Source organism: Oncorhynchus mykiss, chromosome 17, assembly GCF_057628025.1.
Source record: "Oncorhynchus mykiss isolate SJ-2025 chromosome 17, ASM5762802v1, whole genome shotgun sequence".
In the NCBI taxonomy this organism is placed as follows: Eukaryota; Metazoa; Chordata; class Actinopteri; order Salmoniformes; family Salmonidae; genus Oncorhynchus; species Oncorhynchus mykiss.
Window position 1 is genome coordinate 228,432 of NC_143038.1, and position 15,869 is coordinate 244,300.

General features: G+C 44.3%; 1 protein-coding gene across 1 annotated transcript in view; it reads right to left on the minus strand.

The window, feature by feature from the left end:
• LOC118940348 (voltage-dependent P/Q-type calcium channel subunit alpha-1A-like) overlaps positions 1 to 9,719 on the minus strand; it is a gene marked incomplete at its 3' end in the record, with an annotated part of 236,254 nt that extends 226,535 nt beyond the window's left edge. Inside the window, 1 exon segment of the mRNA XM_090204325.1 lies at positions 9,125 to 9,719.
• Positions 9,720 to 15,869: the final 6,150 nt, after the last annotated feature.

A 15,869-nucleotide genomic window follows, 5' to 3' on the forward strand; every position in this document is an offset into this window, starting at 1 on the left:
GTAACTGTGGTTACCACAGTCACAAGCGCCTAACCAGCTGTAATAAATCTGTGACTGGTGCTACATGCTGGAGCCCTTGTTGAGGATCGTTCACAACACAACGCAAGAACAGTCCTATTACACATGTCAAACTGCTTCAGTACGACTCCACACTGAACTACAGCCAGAGGACAGGTACATTACTACTCCACACTGAACTACAGCCAGAGGACAGGTACATTACTACTCCACACTGAACTACAGCCAGAGGACAGGCACATTACTACTCCACACTGAACTACAGCCAGAGGACAGGTACATTACTACTCCACACTGAACTACAGCCAGAGGACAGGTACATTACTACTCCACACTGAACTACAGCCAGAGGACAGGTACATTACTACTCCACACTGAACTACAGCCAGAGGACAGGTACATTACTACTCCACACTGAACTACAGCCAGAGGACAGGTACATTACTACTCCACACTGAACTACAGCCAGAGGACAGGTACATTACTACTCCACACTGAACTACAGCCAGAGGACAGGTACATTACTACTCCACACTGAACTACAGCCAGAGGACAGGTACATTACTACTCCACACTGAACTACAGCCAGAGGACAGGCACATTACTACTCCACACTGAACTACAGCCAGAGGACAGGTACATTACTACTCCACACTGAACTACAGCCAGAGGACAGGTACATTACTACTCCACACTGAACTACAGCCAGAGGACAGGTACATTACTACTCCACACTGAACTACAGCCAGAGGATGGGTACATTACTACTCCACACTGAACTACAGCCAGAGGACAGGTACATTACTACTCCACACTGAACTACAGCCAGAGGACAGGTACATTACTACTCCACACTGAACTACAGCCAGAGGACAGGCACATTACTACTCCACACTGAACTACAGCCAGAGGACAGGTACATTACTACTCCACACTGAACTACAGCCGGAGGACAGGTACATTACTACTCCACACTGAACTACAGCCAGAGGACAGGTACATTACTACTCCACACTGAACTACAGCCAGAGGACAGGTACATTACTACTCCACACTGAACTACAGCCAGAGGACAGGTACATTACTACTCCACACTGAACTACAGCCAGAGGACAGGTACATTACTACTCCACACTGAACTACAGCCAGAGGACAGGCACATTACTACTCCACACTGAACTACAGCCAGAGGACAGGTACATTACTACTCCACACTGAACTACAGCCAGAGGACAGGTACATTACTACTCCACACTGAACTACAGCCAGAGGACAGGTACATTACTACTCCACACTGAACTACAGCCAGAGGACAGGTACATTACTACTCCACACTGAACTACAGCCAGAGGACAGGTACATTACTACTCCACACTGAACTACAGCCAGAGGACAGGTACATTACTACTCCACACTGAACTACAGCCAGAGGACAGGTACATTACTACTCCACACTGAACTACAGCCAGAGGACAGGTACATTACTACTCCACACTGAACTACAGCCAGAGGACAGGTACATTACTACTCCACACTGAACTACAGCCAGAGGACAGGTACATTACTACTCCACACTGAACTACAGCCAGAGGACAGGTACATTACTACTCCACACTGAACTACAGCCAGAGGACAGGTACATTACTACTCCACACTGAACTACAGCCAGAGGACAGGTACATTACTACTCCACACTGAACTACAGCCAGAGGACAGGTACATTACTACTCCACACTGAACTACAGCCAGAGGACAGGTACATTACTACTCCACACTGAACTACAGCCAGAGGACAGGTACATTACTACTCCACACTGAACTACAGCCAGAGGACAGGTACATTACTACTCCACACTGAACTACAGCCAGAGGACAGGCACATTACTACTCCACACTGAACTACAGCCAGAGGACAGGTACATTACTACTCCACACTGAACTACAGCCAGAGGACAGGTACATTACTACTCCACACTGAACTACAGCCAGAGGACAGGTACATTACTACTCCACACTGAACTACAGCCAGAGGACAGGTACATTACTACTCCACACTGAACTACAGCCAGAGGACAGGTACATTACTACTCCACACTGAACTACAGCCAGAGGACAGGCACATTACTACTCCACACTGAACTACAGCCAGAGGACAGGTACATTACTACTCCACACTGAACTACAGCCAGAGGACAGGTACATTACTACTCCACACTGAACTACAGCCAGAGGACAGGCACATTACTACTCCACACTGAACTACAGCCAGAGGACAGGTACATTACTACTCCACACTGAACTACAGCCAGAGGACAGGTACATTACTACTCCACACTGAACTACAGCCAGAGGACAGGTACATTACTACTCCACACTGAACTACAGCCAGAGGACAGGTACATTACTACTCCACACTGAACTACAGCCAGAGGACAGGTACATTACTACTCCACACTGAACTACAGCCAGAGGACAGGTACATTACTACTCCACACTGAACTACAGCCAGAGGACAGGTACATTACTACTCCACACTGAACTACAGCCAGAGGACAGGTACATTACTACTCCACACTGAACTACAGCCAGAGGACAGGTACATTACTACTCCACACTGAACTACAGCCAGAGGACAGGTACATTACTACTCCACACTGAACTACAGCCAGAGGACAGGTACATTACTACTCCACACTGAACTACAGCCAGAGGACAGGTACATTACTACTCCACACTGAACTACAGCCAGAGGACAGGTACATTACTACTCCACACTGAACTACAGCCAGAGGACAGGCACATTACTACTCCACACTGAACTACAGCCAGAGGACAGGTACATTACGAGCACATTGTTGTTTTGCAGTTCTTAGATATTACTCATTATGGTCAGCATGTATTTGTTGTAGGAGAAATCTAAGAAAAGCTATTACTGATGCCAGTACAGGCATTGTGAAAAACACTAAGCGGGGTACACTAAGTGAGGTACACTCTAAGCGGGGTACACTAAGTGAGGTACACTCTAAGCGGGGTACACTAAGTGAGGTACACTCTAAGCGGGGTACACTAAGGGAGGTACACACTAAGGGAGGTACACTAAGTGAGGTACACACTAAGCGGGGTACACTAAGGGAGGTACACTAAGTGAGGTACACACTAAGCGGGGTACACTAAGTGAGGTACACTCTAAGTGGGTACACTAAGTGAGGTACACTCTAAGCGGGGTACACTAAGGGAGGTACACTAAGTGAGGTACACTCTAAGTGGGTACACTAAGTGAGGTACACTCTAAGCGGGTACACTAAGTGAGGTACACTCTAAGCGGGTACACTAAGTGAGGTACACTAAGCGGGTACACTAAGTGAGGTACACTCTAAGCGGGGGTACACTAAGTGAGGTACACTCTAAGCGGGGTACACTAAGTGAGGTACACTCTAAGCGGGGTACACTAAGGGAGGTACACTCTAAGCGGGGTACACTAAGTGAGGTACACTCTAAGCGGGGTACACTAAGGGAGGTAAACTAAGTGAGGTACACACTAAGGGAGGTACACTAAGTGAGGTACACACTAAGCGGGGTACACTAAGTGAGGTACACTAAGCGGGTACACTAAGTGAGGTACACTCTAAGCAGGTGCACTAAGTGAGGTACACTCTAAGCGGGGTACACTAAGTGAGGTACACTCTAAGCGGGGTACACTAAGTGAGGTACACTCTAAGCGGGGTACACTAAGTGAGGTACACTCTAAGTGGGGTACACTAAGTGAGGTACACTCTAAGCGGGGTACACTAAGTGAGGTACACTCTAAGCGGGGTACACTCTTAGAAAAGAGTGTTCCAAAAGCGTTCTTCGGCTGTCCCCATATAACCCTTTTTGGTTCCAGGGAGAACCCTCTGTGGAAAAGGTTATACCTGGAACCAGAAAGGGTTATACCTGGAACCAGAAAGGGTTATACCTGGAACCAGAAAGGGTTATACCTGGAACCAGAAAGGGTTATACCTGGAACCAGAAAGGGTTATACCTGGAACCAGAAAGGGTTATACCTGGAACCAGAAAGGGTTATACCTGGAACCAGAAAGGGTTATTCAAAGGGTTCTCCTATGGGGACAGCCAAATAACCTTTTTAGGTTCTAGCTATCTCCTTTTCTAAAGTGTACTGGGATTGAGCCTAGATTGAGACAGAGTTCTCTAAGGCTGGATGGAGTGATGGTGGAGGGAGAGAGGGATGATGGAGTCAAGAGAAATGGCCCCTAAGAGGTGTCCAGAGGCTAGTCTATATAAAAGGCACTTTAATGTGTGTGAATGCAATCTCACACCTTCGAGGGGGAGAAACATAGACATACACACACAATTGAACATGAACTATATGACACACGTGTGTACACATACTGCATACACACACCATCTGAACATACAGTATGACAGACACACACAGAGACACACACAGAGATACAGAGACACACAGAGATATAAAGACACAGAGAGAGACAAACACACACAGAGACACACACAGAGATACAGAGACACACAGAGATATAAAGACACAGAGAGAGACAAACACACACAGAGACACACACAGAGATACAGAGACACACAGAGATATAAAGACACAGAGAGAGACAAACACACACACAGACAAACACACACACAGACAAACACACATAGACAAACACACAGAGACAAACACACATAGACAAACACACACAGACAGACACACATAGACAAACACACAGAGACAAACACACATAGACAAACACACAGAGACAAACACACATAGACAAACACACACAGACAGACACACATAGACAAACACACAGAGACAAACACACATAGACAAACACACACAGACAAACACACATAGACAAACACACAGAGACAAACACACACAGACAAACACACACACAGACAAACACACATAGACAAACACACAGAGACAAACACACATAGACAAACACACACACACAGACAAACACACATAGACAAACACACACACATAGACAAACACACAGAGACACAGACACATAGACAAAACACACACACACAGAGACAAACACACACACACACAGACAAACACACATAGACAAACACACAAACACAGACAGACAATATATGAAGAAGAATTCCCCTTTATAATGAAGCATTGCACGATCACCACTTGTACATATTGACATGGAGCAGTACAGAGGCACTTGCACAATGCAAACACATGGGGAACATTAGTGTAGCTGAAAGGGGAAATGTGGCCTTTTAAAATCACATTTCATGCAATTCTACATCATGTTTTAATACGTCACGGATGATGGAAATGACAGGGTACTTTGACACTGACAAACTGAGATCAATAAAAAGGACCTTGTCTTGAACCCATCAGTAGTCTAGGCCCAGGTGTGATGACACATATTCTACAATATGAGGAGGAAATTATAGTTCTGAAAATGCTAGACAAACACACACACAGACCCAGACAGACACACACACACAGAGACAAACACACACACAGGCAGAGACAAACACACACACACACACACAGACAAACACACATCGACAAACACACACATAGACAAACAAACACACAGAGACAAACACACACAGACAACCACACACAGACAAAAACACATAGACAAACAAACACACACAGAGACAAACACACAGAGACAAACAAACACACAGAGACAAACACACAGAGACAAACACACACAGACAACCACACACAGACAAAAACACATAGACAAACAAACACACACAGAGACAAACACACATACACACACAGAGACAAACACAAACACACACAGACAACACACAGACAAACACACACAGACACAGAGACAAACACACACAGACACAGAGACAAACACACACACAGGCAGAGACAAACACACACACACACACACACAGACAAACACACATCGACAAACACACACATAGACAAACAAACACACAGAGACAAACACACACAGACAACCACACACAGACAAAAACACATAGACAAACAAACACACACAGAGACAAACACACAGAGACAAACAAACACACAGAGACAAACACACAGAGACAAACACACACAGACAACCACACACAGACAAAAACACATAGACAAACAAACACACACAGAGACAAACACACATACACACACAGAGACAAACACAAACACACACAGACAACACACAGACAAACACACACAGACACAGAGACAAACACACACAGACACAGAGACAAACACACACACATAGACAAACACACACACAGAGACAAACACACAGAGACACACACACACACACAGATAGACAAACACACATAGACAAACACACACAGAGACACACGCACAGAGACACATAGACAATCAAACAGACAAACAAACACACAGACAAACACACACAGACAAACACACACACACAGAGACACATAGACAAACACACACACACACACACACACACACACATAGACAAACACACACACACAGACACATAGACAAACACACAAACACTCAGATACAGAGACAAACACACACACACATACACACACACACACACACACACAAACACAAACACACACACAGAGACAAACACACAGAGACACACACACACACACACACACACAGAAACATTCGGGCCTGAGTTGAACAGACAAAGGAACAAACCAGAGCTTGCTGTCTTGACAAAGTAAGACCGTACTTCTTCTAGGATGACGCATGGGTTTTTACACAGCTGTCATACAATAGCTAATTAACACTCTCTCGCTTTAGACTGTGTATCATAATTATATGTGGCAGGGGAAAGCTGTGTGTCACACACTGGGCATCAAAAAGTGAGCTGAGAGGGGGGTCCGAGGTACCGCAATGTATGAAGAAGAATTCCCCTTTATAATGAAGCATTGCATGATCACCACTTGTACATATTGACATGGAGCAGTACAGAGGCACTTGCACAATGCAAACACATGGGGAACATTAGTGTAGCTGAAAGGGGAAATGTGGCCTTTTAAAATCACATTTCATGCAATTCTACATCATGTTTTAATACGTCACGGACGATGGAAATGACAGGGTACTTTGACACTGACAAACTGAGATCAATAAAAAGGACCTTGTCTTGAACCCATCAGTAGTCTAGGCCCAGGTGTGATGACACATATTCTACAATATGAGGAGGAAATTATAGTCCTGAAAATGCTTTCCAGTTTCACCCAATGATGCACAGTTCACTCACCCGCGATGGCCGATGCGTTCGTGCCAAAAGCTTCTCTCTCTCTTGCTTAACTTTGTAAAAGAATGGTGTTCGCTCAATAGGTCTATTTGTTAGTTGATAACCTACAGACAGACTAGTCTTCACTTTTCAGCAGGGTCCATTTGCTTTCCAACCTGTGTCGACCCACGATTGCATTAGAAATACTGCGAAAGGCCTGAGACTTGCTGCGTGTTCCTGACCGTAGACATGCCTTGTGATTGGGCAACACCTATTCCATCAGCTGAATGATCAGCCTACTCCTGGTGTACCATTCACAATGATTGCATTTACTTCTCAACACATTCTACAACTTTGGCAAATTCAAATCATCAGGGGAGATACGGCACCTCCAGAGCCCTTCCCGCGGCTAGGATTCAATTAGATAAATAAATGATGAAGTGCAAATTGGAGAGATGAGAGCTGCAGGCTCCTAAAAGGGTTCCTCAGCTGTCCCCATAGGAGAACCCTTTGAAATACTATTTTTGCTTTCAGGTAGAACCCTTATGAGTTCCATGTAGAACCCTTTCAATGCTGGGTTGCTTTCAACAGAGGGTTCTACATGGAACCCAAATAAGTTCTACCTGGAACCAAAAAGGGTTCTCCTGTGGGGACAGCCGAAGAACCCTTTTGGAACCCTTTTTTCTAAGAGTGTATCAGAGCAGAGAGAGGTCATAGAAGATGATTGTCATCCTAGTTCTGTGACAGATACAGGCTCTCTTCTCCTTCTCACCACAGTAATGGCCACGCGTGGGTCTATATAGGCTACAATGTGGGGCAAACCACGACCCAAACACAAATCAATTCTTAGAATATCAGTTTTCACATTACGTTGTTTAGGGGTCCGGCCAGGACAATTACAGAGGAGTCAACTTGCTTTTATGATCATGTTCACATGGTCACGAGATGAACCGGATCCTGGAAAATGGGTTCCTGAACCACACAGTCCAAAACTGAGAGGTGCCGGATCCTGTTCTGCCAGGGTGCGGTTCAAATTAAGCACTGGTCTCTCTCTCTCTCTCTCTCACACACACACACACACACACCTCCACAGGAAGAGGACAGCCCAGTGGCTCTCCAAACTTGACCCTAGTGGGTGGAAGAGAAATCTAGTGGGGATAGGAGCAGTAGACTAGCCTACATTGTTCTTCATGTCCTTTTCATATGCATAAAGGATACCAATCCTATCATTATTGTGTGGGTTGTAAAGGGTTGCAATCATTTAAATGGATGGTTGAGAGGACATGATATAAATATATATAAGCAGTGTGTGTGTGTGTGTGTGTGTGTGTGTGTGTGATGCAGTTTCAGATAACTGCTGTTGAGTTCATTCTCAAGAGGGTCTCTCTCTCTCTCTCCCGTCTCCCTCTTCCCCTCTCTCTCCGTCTCTTTCTATACCTCTCCCTCTCCCTCTCTACCTCTGTCTCACTGAATAGGTTAGCAGTCTACAGTACCTCAATTCACTCCATGCCATGTTCATTATGCACTGCCAACACACCGAGGTGGCCTTGCCCTAAAACCAATCACAAGGGGTTCTGAATCGATGTAGCTTTTTCTTCTTTTACCGCAATATCCTAAACAGAAGGATATTGGTTTTGCCTATTGATTTCGAAGTGCAGTCAAATGTGTATTTTGTTCCAACCTATCATCTGAAACTTGTAATAGTTTCCCCAGGCTATCGTCGTTTAAACACGTTCAGATATATCGCGTGCTACTATCTTCTAGCCAAATCACAATTTTCACATTGAATACTTGTGTGGTCGAATCCATCAAAATGCTGTGTGACAGGCGATAGAATGGTGTCAAATTGACAATAGTGGACGGTTCGGTTCAATGTTGTGTCGTTGAATTACTGAAATGAACATTTGAATGTAATGTCTTCTTACCTGACAGTTGGTGGTTATCGTCGAACCAGAATGGAGAGTTTTGGAAGGGTCCTGACCTGACCTCGCCGCGTGGAGGAGGGGTCTACAGCAGGAAGAGCGCACCTGTGGGATAATAAATGCGGCTCGTAGCGCGGGTGGCGGGGTGCAGTTGTAACTGACCGTAGGACCTTGAGATGAACCGGAGGACGAGACGAGGAACAGCACCGTATCCACTACAGGGGAGGAAAACTCCATCTTCAAATTCCGTAACACATCCCGTAACGTGCCAGTCACTGACTCAAAGAGCAAACAACCGAGAAATTGTAATCAAAATGTTGATAAAAATAAATAAATAAAAGGACGAGCATGTAATCAATGGGCACGCAGGCGGACCTCCGAAAATGGCTTTTAAGGCATATTTGGTCAAATGATCTCCCGTTCCCCTCTCTCTCTCTCTACTCTATAGTCCTCCTCTCAGTCGCTTTCTGGTCCGTGCTTCAGTGTCAGACAATTGTTCGTTCTGTCACTCTCTCGTCTCGATCTCTGGCTGGAATCGTAAGCTTGAGAGAGCCTGCAGCATGTGTGTGGTGTATGATGGAAAATGCGATGTGCGTTCACTCCTCTCTTGTTCGAGAGAAATCAACGTACGTGCTCCGGCTACCTCTCGGTGCGCGTACCCGCGCCGAGTAGGAGAGACATTCACACAAGGAACAGGTTGCATAGTTCATATACCTCAGTGATTGAGCCTGGGGAGAGCACATGAAGGATAGTGTGTGTGTGTGTGTGTGTATGTGTGTGTGTGTGTGTGTGTGTACGTGTACGTGTGTACGTGTGGACGTGTTTAACCCCACAGGAATAGTAAACGAACAAAAATGGACCAACTGGGGAGATCAAGGTCAAATGCTATTTCTAGGGGGTTTAGGGTTAAGGTTAGAATTAGTGTTAGTGTTAGAATAATTTGTTTTTTGGGTTAAGGTTAGTCTTAAGGTTAGGGTAAGGGTTAGGTTTAGGTTAGGGAAAATGAGATGTTGAATGGGACTGAATTGTGTGTTATACAAGTGTGTATGTGCATGGGTACGTGTGTGTGTGTGTGTGTGTGTGTGTGTGTGTGTGTGTGTGTGTGTGTGTGTGTGTGTGTGTGTGTGTGTGTGTGTGTGAGAGAGAGAAGAGAGACATGAGAGAGAAATAATACAAATAGCAAGCCTGAAGAGAAAGAGAATACGAAACAGGCTAATATACCAATAACAGGCTAGTATACCAATAACAGGCTAATATACCAATAACAGGCTAATATACCAATAACAGGCTAGTATACCAATAACAGGCTAATATACCAATAACAGGCTAATATACCAATAACAGGCTAGTATACCAATAACAGGCTAGTATACCAATAACAGGCTAATATACCAATAACAGGCTAGTATACCAATAACAGGCTAATATACCAATAACAGGCTAATATACCAATAACAGGCTAGTATACCAATAACAGGCTAATATACCAATAACAGGCTAATATACCAATAACAGGCTAGTATACCAATAACAGGCTAATATACCAATAACAGGCTAGTATACCAATAACAGGCTAATATACCAATAACAGGCTAGTATACCAATAACAGGCTAGTATACCAATAACAGGCTAATATACCAATAACAGGCTAATATACCAATAACAGGCTAGTATACCAATAACAGGCTAATATACCAATAACAGGCTAATATACCAATAACAGGCTAATATACCAATAACAGGCTAATATACCAATAACAGGCTAATATACCAATAACAGGCTAATATACCAATAACAGGCTACTATACCAATAACAGGTTAATATACCAATAACAGGCTAATATACCAATAACAGGCTAATATACCAATAACAGGCTAATATACCAATAACAGGCTAATATACCAATAACAGGCTAATATACCAATAACAGGCTACTATACCAATAACAGGTTAATATACCAATAACAGGCTAATATACCAATAACAGGCTAATATACCAATAACAGGCTAGTATACCAATAACAGGCTAATATACCAATAACAGGCTAATATACCAATAACAGGCTAATATACCAATAACGGGCTAATATACCAATAACAGGCTAATATACCAATAACAGGCTAGTATACCAATAACAGGCTAATATACCAATAACAGGCTAATATACCAATAAGAGGCTACTATACCAATAACAGGCTAATATACCAATAACAGGCTAATATACCAATAACAGGCTAATATACCAATAACAGGCTAGTATACCAATAACAGGCTAATATACCAATAACAGGCTAGTATACCAATAACAGGCTAATATACCAATAACAGACTAATATACCAATAACAGGCTAATATACCAATAACAGGCTAATATACCAATAACAGGCTAATATACCAATAACAGGCTAATATACCAATAACAGGCTAATATACCAATAACAGGCTACTATACCAATAACAAGCTACTATACCAATAACAGGCTACTATACCAATAACAGGCTAATATACCAATAACAGGCTACTATACCAATAACAGGCTACTATACCAATAACAGGCTAATATACCAATAACAGGCTACTATACCAATAACAGGCCACTATACCTATGGGTAATGTTTAACTATGATAGTGTATGTTGCAGTTGTTCTAGTCTAAATGTGTCCACCTTATTGCCAGTTGTTTCCATATCCCTGTGACACACAGTAGGGGCTCGCCCACATCCAACCTCTGTTGAATATCACACGATCAAAGACCCTTTAGTTTGGTATACATCCCAAATGGCACCCTATTCCATATGTAGTGCACTATTTTTGACCGGGCCCGTAGGGTATTGCACTATAGAAGCAGTGCACAAAACATTAGGAACACCTTCTCTTTCCATGACAGACTGACCAAGTGAATTCAGGTGAAAGCTGTAATATGATCCCTTAATGATGTCACTTGTTAAATCCACTTGAATCAGTGTAGATGAAGGGGAGGAGACAGGTTATAGAAGGACTGTTATGCCTTGAGACAATGGAGACATGGATTGTGTATGTGTGCTATTCAGAGAGTGAATGGACAAGACAATGGTAGTAGTATAGTAGTAGGTGCCAGGCGCACCGGTTTGAGTGTGTCAAGAACTGCAGCAATGCTGGGTTTTTCACACTCAGAAGTTTCCTGTGTTTATCAAGAATGGTTCACCATCCAAAGGACATCCAGCAAGTTGACACAACTGTGTGAAGCATTGGAGTCAACATTGACCAGCATCCCTGTGGAACACTTTGACACCTTGTAGAGACCATGCCCTGACGAACTGAGGCTGTTCTGAGGCCAAAATGGGGGAGGGGATTGGAACTCAATATTAGGAATGTGTTCCTAATGTTTTGTACACTGTAGAATAGTGTGCCATTTGGGACACAGTGTGCTCTCTGAAGTGTTGTGATCTGTGTTGTTTGAATCACTCCATATGAATCACTCTATATGAACCACTTTATATGAATCACTCTATATGAACCTCTCTATATGAACCACTCTACATGAATAACTCTATATGAACCACTCTATATGAATCACTCCATATGAACCACTCTACATGAATCACGCTATATGAATCACTCTACATGAACCACTCTATATGAATCCCTCTATATGAACCACTCTACATGAATCATTCTACATGAATCATTCTACATGAACCCCTCTATATGACAAGTGCAAGATAAGATAAATTGGATAAACAGGGGAAGAGAGAAAGAGTGTGTGTGTTTTATGTGAGTGTGTGTGTCGTTACATCTAGTGTGTGTGTATGGCCCACATAGCTAATTTCCAGAGTGGAGGTTACATCTCTGCCCTGCTGGCAGTGAGCGGAGCGGCAGAGGGGGTGTGTGTGTGTGTCGGCAAGACGCTGAGTCAGGCTCTCCTCGTCATCAGCCCTGTCACCAATCACTCACCCTGTAAGGGCCCTCTGACACATGGACACACACGACCAGTTGTTTACGGGCCTATTTAGATGATGTGCGTAAGTGGTCCGTGTCCCACAATAGGATCCATTAGGGGGACCAAGAGAAAAGAGTGCCAGAATACGAATTTAAGACAAATATCACGATTCACCTTCATTCATTCTTCCTCTGTGGCCACATCCCTAATGGTACCCTATTCCCCTACGGGCCCTGGTCAACAGTGGTGCACTGTGTAGGGAATAGGATGCCATTTGGGACAAACCCTGTGTCAGTCTGACTCATCAGTCTCTCTTTGGAGCAAAGAGAGAGATGAGAAGAGAATGAGAGATAAAGAGAGTATTGTATGGTTTGATAAAAGAAGGTGAAGCAGAACGGTGGTATTGCATGTACCTGTTACTACACCGTAACCTTCAGTAGGACTCTGTAATGTATGTGAGAGAGAGAGAGAGAGAGAGAGAGAGAGAGAGACAGAGAGAGAGAGCGAGAGAGCGAGAGAATGAGAGTGGAGAGAGAGAGAGAGAGAGAGAGAGAGACAGAGACACAGAGAGAGAGCGAGAGAGCGAGAGAATGAGAATGGAGACAGAGAGAGAGAGAGAGAGAGAGAGAGAGAGAGAGAGAGAGAGAGAGAGCAGAAAGAGTGATAGGGAGAGACAGAGAGCGAGAGAGAGAGAGAGAGCAGAAACAGTGATAGGGAGAGAGAGAGAGCAGAAACAGTGATAGGGAGCGAGAGAGAGAGAGAGAGAGAGAGAGAGAGAGAGAGAGAGAGAGAGAGAGAGCAGAAACAGTGATAGGGAGAGACAGAGAGCGAGAGAGAGAGAGAGAGCAGAAACAGTGATAGGGAGAGAGAGAGAGCAGAAACAGTGATAGGGAGCGAGAGAGAGAGAGAGAGAGAGAGAGAGAGAGAGAGAGAGAGAGAGCAGAAACAGTGATAGGGAGAGACAGAGAGAGAGAGAGAACAGAAACAGTGATAGGGAGAGAGAGAGAGAGAGCAGAAACAGTGATAGGGAGAGAGAGAGAGAGAGCAGAAACAGTGATAGGGAGAGAGAGAGAGAGAGAGAGAGAGAGAGAGCGAGAGAATGAGAGTGGAGACAGAGAGAGAGAGCAGAAACAGCAAGAGGGAGACAGCAGAGAGAATGAGAGCGACAGAGAAGGGATAGAGGGAGAGGGATAGAAAGAAAAAGCAGAAACAGAAAGAGAGGAGACAGAGGGAGAAAGAAAAGAGCTGAAACAGAGACAACAAGAGAGAAAAAGAGAAAGTGCAGAAACAGCAAGAGAGAGAACGAGAGAAAGAGAGAGAGGAGACAGAGGAAGAGAGAGCAGAAACAGATAGAGAATGAAAGAGAAAAGAGAGAGAGGAAGAGAGAGAAAAGAGTGGAGACAGCAAGAGAAAGAGTTATGTGCTAGGAGTTTTGCGTGTTTTAATCCATACTGTCTGAGATCAGTCCTGAAGTGAGCCAGTTCTTTCATGAAGGATTTGTCCCCAATGGCACCCTATTCCTTACATAGTGCACTACTGGACTGGTCAAAAGTGGTGCACTATATAGGGAATAGAATTCCATTTGGGATGAAGCCAGACCATGAGATGCTCATTGCTTGCTAATTTGTAAAGCAACTCCGCCCTCTAGTGGTCAATGGTAATCAACAATCATTGTTTTCCAACACATCTCCAATAGGCCTACAGCAGCAGCACAAGTGGTAATTTGGAGCATATTCAGTGTGCGGGGCCTTTCTGTTCTATTCAAGATTTTAATAACCCAAAAAATACACCCACCCCACTGATCAAAAAAGGAGATAACTGCAGATGCAACAAATTCAATATCCTCTCTCTTTCTTCTGTCGGGGCAGCAGGTAGCCTAGCGGTTAGAGCGTTGGGCCAACAACTGGAAGGTTGATGGATCGAATCTGTTGTTCTGCGCCTGAGCGAGGCAGTTAACCCACTGGTCCTTGTAAGCTGTGGATGTTGATTAAGGCAGCCCCCTACACCTCAGAGGTGTTGGGTTAAATGGGGAAGACTTAATGCAGTTGGACAACTGAATTTTGATACAATAAAGAAGATTGGGAAAGTCAGAGCAAAAGTTAGTTAAGGTACCTTCCAAAAACAGTCCAATTTGTGTTTTGAAAGCGCACATGGGAACAACAAGGGGCGAAAACAGCAATAAACTACCAAAGCAGAAAAACTCATTTACTCCCTTTCAAAAAGGTGCCAGTTGGCATTTCGATCCCCCCACCAAGTCAGTGCAAAATCAGGAGAAAAATTCAGTGGAGTTTGTTGAAACCGGTTGTCTCTGGCACGTGTCCCGAACACAGAAGTGCCCACTCTGCTGGGGCTGATCCGCCTTAGGCTGGTCAGACGTGAGTTATAAGTCCACTAAATCAGCTTCAGATCCGGCTGACTCCCCACTCTGCCTTTCCCTCTGCTCTGTCATTAGCAGGCACACACACACAGTCTGGAGGCAGAGAGCGTGTGGTGGAGAGCAGTGCCTAGATAGTGATTAGACAGGGACAGACTGAGGGCTTGAGTGAGGGTTTATGTCCTGTGTGTGAGTGTGGTGGGGGGGACCTTTTAGGACTGAGGTAGCCATTCCCAGAGCTAAACTGCAGAGTGAGACTGTACACATTTCTGACTGCCTAGAGAGGCACACAGTCACTTTCATAACAGTTGCTCAATGTAAGCTCTTGGGTCAGATATTGGAAGGCAGTGGTGTTTGGGCCTAAAGATCCAAGACGTTATCAGAACATGCATGTGTAACAGACCTGAATTGGTTAAACTCCTCGGCTTGGAATACCAATCCAACTTGTACC